A 6,307-nucleotide genomic window follows, 5' to 3' on the forward strand; every position below is an offset into this window, starting at 1 on the left:
AGGTGCACTCTGGAACGGCCCCAAGCGCCAGAAAACCTTGCTACAGAGAACTCAGCAAGGCCACATCCAGAACCGGGCTGACACAGGTCATGGGCCACAGGACACAGGAATCACACAGCATTTCCACCTGAAACAGAATCATTCAAATTAGAATCAAATAAAACAGTTATTCAGTATGACATCAAATGGATTTTTAAAGAAGGTAATTGGACTTCTTTGGTTTCATGAATATAGGAGGGTTGATCTTAAGCCCGATTCATGCTTCTAATCCAGCTTCATGCTGGATTTTATCCAGAATCGAGACTTTGAAAATATATAGTTTAATTACAGTTTGATTTATTTGACATCTGTATAATGTTTATTATTTTGTTTTTCCCCCTAAATGCCTAACGTTTTAGTTTAACATGAATATTTGTCATTCATCCCAATACATGAAGTTACACATTAAAGACTGTCCAAAAATTTAATTGTTTCTCTGAGTAATTAACCATAGAATTAGATGGAAATTAATAACATGATTGTTTCCCATCTAAACAGCCCTAGTCACAGATAATTCAAGGGTGGGGAAGATTTTCTTCTAGTTACACAGCAATGTAACGTCGGTATATTATACAGTTAATGCTTCAATTTTTTAAATCTCAACCAAAATATGAAGTAATGTGTTTGTACCCTGGAGTCCGTGGTGAAGTGATGACTCTCAAAGTGTTCACTGCACAAGCGGGAGAATGAATTGGGAGTCCAGCACTCTCTTCTTTGGTTGCTCACCCAAAGGTCAAGCCTCTCTGGATCACCTAGAGGAAAACTTCATACAAAGAACTAATTAAGTATATGGCTTTAAAATACTTACCGGAAATTACTGACTCGAGCGTACTGCAATATAAGCCTCACCACAAAAAATAGAGCGAGTTTATCTGATGGCATACAGACTTCTAACATCAAGCACTATCTACCAACTCACCGAGCTGCAGTATATCTGTGGTCAGGTCCGGCTTGGGGAGAAAATATGACACGACTTTCAGGATGGACTTCATCTTTGGTAGCTGGCGAAGCCGGAAAAAGCAGGATCTAACCACCTGGCTAATGTGGGAGTCCATCCGCATCTCTGGGTCCAAAACCACCCCCAGGTTAGTGATGGTTGGCTTCACTAAGCTGCAAAAACAGGGTTGCAGGACAGGACTAACTGCAGTGGGAGAGGGAGGAACAAATATTCCAGTTATAAATATTAAATATTTGAACAAATAAATATTTGTTAAAAGGAAGAAACTGATGATGACTTTAAGATTAGAGGAATGTTCTAGAACGGGTCTGGAACCAACAATGGCCCTTTGGATCAAATTTGGATTAAAAAAATAGCTCATGATTTTATTTATGGATGGAATAAAAATACAGGTTTTAAGCATCTTCTCAGTATCTTCATGTTGCACGACTTTCCACAGCAGAAGGACACAAAAACTGCCAGAATTATGATTAGAAAGATTTACGTTTTAATCTCAGAATCCCAACTTTTCCCAGAATCCTCACATTATTCTATGAGTTCAGAGAAAATATACATTTTTCAGAGGTCTCGCTCCCCTGCTGTGGATATTTCTCACAATTCAACCATTTTTTCTTTTCAAAAGCTTTAGTAAGAGTTTGGACTCTAAACAAGTTTAACTTTGCAGACTGCTTGTCTACACCTTCATCAGATCTGCTCATAATAAAACATTTGGGTTATATTTAATGTCTAGAGAAGATGCTCTTTCTGGGCATTAAGTTATCAAAAACAGATAAAAGTTTTTTTTAACCATAATTTTAACTGCTATCAGCTGATAAAAATAATAAAAACAGCCTGATCATTAAAGGGGTGTAAGTGAAACCGCGCGGATCACACAAACCATCATGCTGTCTATATGACTCCGAGTGAAGGAAACATCACGGCGTTCCCTTCCCAACACTTTGGAGAGGCTGTCTAGATTGTGACAAATCCTTTGAAGGGATTAAGGAACATTAACCCTTAACAAATCTATAGCATCCCTGTGGAAACACCTTGTGTTTACATGCTCTGAGCCTCCAGTCTGGATGATTTAACCTCCTTAATGTGAGGATTCACTCACTGCCACAGAACACCTGCAGTCTCAACCAGGAAAACAGCTGCTGGAATGGGATTAGAGGCTGGGATTAGGGAACGTCAGACAAAAATGGATGATGAACCTATAAACAGACCTCTTAATGGACGATCATAGCAACACCTAAAGAAGCAGCTGGACCAGAAGCAGACCAGAACTCCTGAAACTGCCCCTCTCCTGATCTATATGGTGGATACCTACATGGAGGACCAGTGTCTGATGTTAGGAACAACATTCGGGCATCAATGGCTGCATGGTGGCACAGTTGTTAGCACTGTTGCCTCGCAGCATGAAAGTTGCAGGTTTGAAACTCGGCTGCGGCCTTTCTGCGTGGAGTTGCGTGTTCTCCCCATGCAAGCGTGGGTTTCCTCCAGGTACTCCGGTTTCCCCCACGGTCAGATCTGTCTCCGAGTCCGAGAACTACACGAGCGGTCAGCCCGCGCAGAAGCTAGCCGCCGCATCGGTCAGGCTGCCCGGCCTGACCGCTGCGGAGTACCGGATGGAACAATGGAACACAGAAGTGTCCCACCAAGCGGTCATATTTCATCCCATTTTTATCTTAAATGCACTGGGTTTTACCCTTTTACCCATCGAGATATGCCCTATTAATTATTTTACCGTATTTTACATTTAAATTTCATGGTTAAACAGTACATGCTACATGTTAAACTGATAGTTAGCTAGCTACTTCGGTAAACTCAGCTAGTTTAAAGGCAGCAGTGACATAAAATACAAATATAGATTTTAACTTACCGAAAAAAATGAAGTGGAGACTCCTTGGACGCTCTATTAGTGCAATTAATATCACAGCAAGTCATTTTGTCCAACAATTGCACCAATAATATCCAAAACAGAATTCACAAGCACAGAGACTCAAAATCCATAAAGTTTCCAGGAGAGACCGAGGCTGTACTGAGGCCTTTCCACGGAGCGATTGTAACCGGGTCACCTTAGTTCCTGGAAGTTATTCTGGTTATACCTGTCATGCCGCTGACAGGGGATCCAGGTGTGTAATCAGAGGGCTGCTATAATTAGGGCAGCTGGGGTCTAGCTGCAAACGCTGAATGCTTCGCTTTGGGTCCAGACGTGCGTGCGGCTAAGTGGTGAGTGACCTGGCCTTGCTTTAGTTTAGTTAACGGTTATATTTTTAATTGGTTCCTCTTTACGAAGGGTGAGCAGGACTGAGGGGTGAACAGCCGGAATTTTCATTGGCAAGCGGTCGGCCGATGAGGTACTGGTTTATAACATTCACAGCATTTTTATGGTTCGTTAGAATAGGACTAACAATGCGTGTTTTGTTCACAGACCTTAGCCTGCTACTGTTTTCCCAGTTCATTTTATTAAATCTTTTCTAGTTCTTTTAGTAAACCGTTTACCGGTTTTATCCTGTTATTAATCGTTTTCCTCCAGAGGGGGAAGGAAACTTGTTTGAGTCGGGTGGTTAAGCGTTAAGCACAGTGCTGTCTCTGGGAGGCTAGTTTCTTTTAGCGTATCCGCTGTAGGGGTTTGTCGGGGGTTTTACTCACTTCTGGGTGACGTGTGTATGAGCTTTAGTTAAAGGGAGCACTGAGTGTTTTTCTTTATATTATTGTCTCTTGTCTCGGGTCCCTACAGCGGCTTTGTGCTTTTAAATAGAAATAGATGGCGTTGCGTGTGTAGTCCCAGGGCCAGCATTGTCGTCGCTCCTCCCTCCCGTGTTTTAGAGTTTTTAGTCTACTTTTTATCCCGACCTGGGTTGTCTTCAATAAATCTCCTGTGTTGTATCTATAAATAAAAATTGTTAAACTTGTGAATAAGCCTCTGCTGTTTTCATCAAGGGTTATTATCACCTACGGTTTTAGGATCTTAAGCATCCAACCCTCTAGGTCACAATTGGCGTTGTTGGCAACTTTTTGAAAAAAAAAGTAGATGTGCTGTGGAGATACTTTAAAACAGCTGGTTTACTGAATAGATCGGGTGTAGGAGTAGTTTTCTGAAGTTTTTTTTTCTTTCTTTCTTCCTTTCCCTCCGTTTTTTTTCTCTTCTTTAACTGGAACAGTAGCAGGTTTAGGGTGGAGCCACAAGCCTCACGGAAGGTGGATCAAGGCACAATGGATGCTGAGCTACAGGAGCTACGGAGCAAGCTGCGACGGCTGCAGGAGGAGAATCAACTTCTGCGAGAGACAAATGAGGATAAACAAGACTCACAACTATCTACATCAGGTGGCACATGTCATGCAGAAAGGGAATCAGCCACAGAACGGATTCTCTACATTCCAAGGGAACGAAAGTGTCCCGTCTTTAGAGGTAATGTTGGTATTGGAGTGACTGATTGGATAGAGGAGGTCCGGGCAAGCCTGAGGGCAAGGTATTTATCTCCTTTGGATCAGGCTTACTTTGTGTATGATCACCTTGAAGGGGAAGCAAAGGAGGAGATTAGATATAGGCCCCGGGCTGAAAGAGAAGACCCTGAATGCATTTTGACTATTTTACAGGAACTGTATGGGTGCTCAAAATCTTACGTGACTCTGCAGGAAGATTTCTTTTCTAGAAAGCAAAAGGAGGGGGAATCATTACAGGAGTTTTCACATGCTCTTTTCTGTCTGATGGAGAAAATAACTGTAAATGCACCTGGTGTTGTGTCTGATGCTGCTGTGCTCTTACGAGATCAATTTACTGAACATGTGCTTGAGCCATCTTTACGTAGAGAGTTAAAAAAGCTCGTTCGGGGAAACCCTACTCTTACATTGCTGGACGTAAGGAAAGAGGCTATACAGTGGGAACAAGAGGGTCCGCCAGCTGATGTAAGAAGTAGAAATAACCACCTGACATCTTTTTGTGCTGTGCAGAACTCCCAAAGTAATAGATCTGCCTCAGAGTCGGTCCCAAGGGCCTCAGATGGTCTGTCAAAGATCAAGGAAATGCTGGTAAAACAGCAGGAACAGATTAACCTGTTGTCTCAAAGTCTGTTGCAGCTACAAGGGCCTCCTGGGTCCCAACATCTAAACCGAGCATCCCAGATTATCTGCCGACGTTGCCAGAAGCCTGGTCACATAGCCAGGAACTGTCGCCAAAAAAGGGCTACTGCATCACAGCCTGGTAGAGAGGAGATGGTGGTCTCCCACCAGCAGATGGGAAACTAGCCCCTTCTGCTTTGCAGGGCCTCAGGGCAGAAGGAGGGGGATTTGGTCCAAAGATTCCTAGTGTGACAAGTTCTGTGTCAAAACTGGTAGGAGAGTGTCCCACAGTTCTGGTGCAAATGGGGGGTGTTCCACTTCAGTGTCTTCTAGATACTGGTTCTATGGTGACCACTGTTACACAGAGTTTTTTTAACCAACATTGTCAAGGGGCCTTGCAGACATGTTCTTGGTTGGAGCTTCATGCAGCCAATGGGCTGAGCATCCCTTATGTTGGTTATTTTGAAACTGATCTAGAAGTTTTAGGTAAAGTGGTACCTAGGAGAGGGGTGCTGGTGGTTGAGGATCCCCCGCCCCATTCTTCCCAATTGAAAGTGCCAGGGGTATTGGGCATGAATGTCATCAAGGAGTGTTATGATGAGCTTTTTAAGCAACATGGTGCTGCTCTATTTGAGCTACCAGGACTCAGTCAGGCTGCTTCTGTGTGGCGTGTGGCTTTTCTAAAATGTCAGGAGGTTTCAGTACAACAAAGTGACTCCAAGATGGGTCTGGTCCGAGTAGGGGGTCGCAAACCAGTATGTGTGCCGGCTGGCACAGTAAAGCTGGTTCCAGCGACGTGCCCGCGAGCCAGGCTTGGCCCTCCATATGGCGTGTTCGTAGAGCCACTTGGAACAAAAGGGGGCATCCCGGGGGGGGGGGGGGGGGGGGGGGGCAGTGGTGTCACAAAGTTTGGTAACAGTGGCTAGAGGCAGCACATATATCCCAGTTATGAACGTGAGTGAAAGGGATGTGTGGTTGCGTCCTCGTATGCCAGTAGGGATGTCTGGTCCAGCCCACATTGTCAGTTTACCAGAAGGGGTGAGGGAGGGGGTTGGATCAGTCCAGGCTACTCTCTCTTCCCAGGTCAGCTCAGTGTCCCAACAGTCAGACAAAATGGTAAATGTTGACTTATCATCTATAAGCAGTGGGGATCAGGAAAGGGTCCGGTCCCTCCTAAGAAAGTATGACAGTGTGTTCTCCGCATATGAAGGGGACCTGGGTTGTACAGACCTGATGGAGCATGAGATCCCTCTGTCGGATGACGTG

The 6,307-nt window shown here is 44.2% G+C and overlaps 1 long non-coding RNA gene across 1 annotated transcript; it reads right to left on the bottom strand.

Annotated features, from left to right (window-relative positions):
- Nucleotides 1-2,452: 2,452 nt before the first annotated feature.
- LOC139062443 (uncharacterized) lies at nt 2,453-5,924 on the bottom strand. Its single transcript, XR_011515982.1, has 3 exons — nt 4,910-5,924; nt 4,607-4,631; nt 2,453-4,495 (listed from the first exon to the last, which is right to left on the bottom strand). It is a non-coding gene; the product is annotated as an uncharacterized lncRNA (long non-coding RNA).
- Between the last annotated feature and the right edge of the window lie 383 nt (nt 5,925-6,307).

Source organism: Nothobranchius furzeri, chromosome 13, assembly GCF_043380555.1.
Source record: "Nothobranchius furzeri strain GRZ-AD chromosome 13, NfurGRZ-RIMD1, whole genome shotgun sequence".
NCBI classification, from domain to species: Eukaryota; Metazoa; Chordata; class Actinopteri; order Cyprinodontiformes; family Nothobranchiidae; genus Nothobranchius; species Nothobranchius furzeri.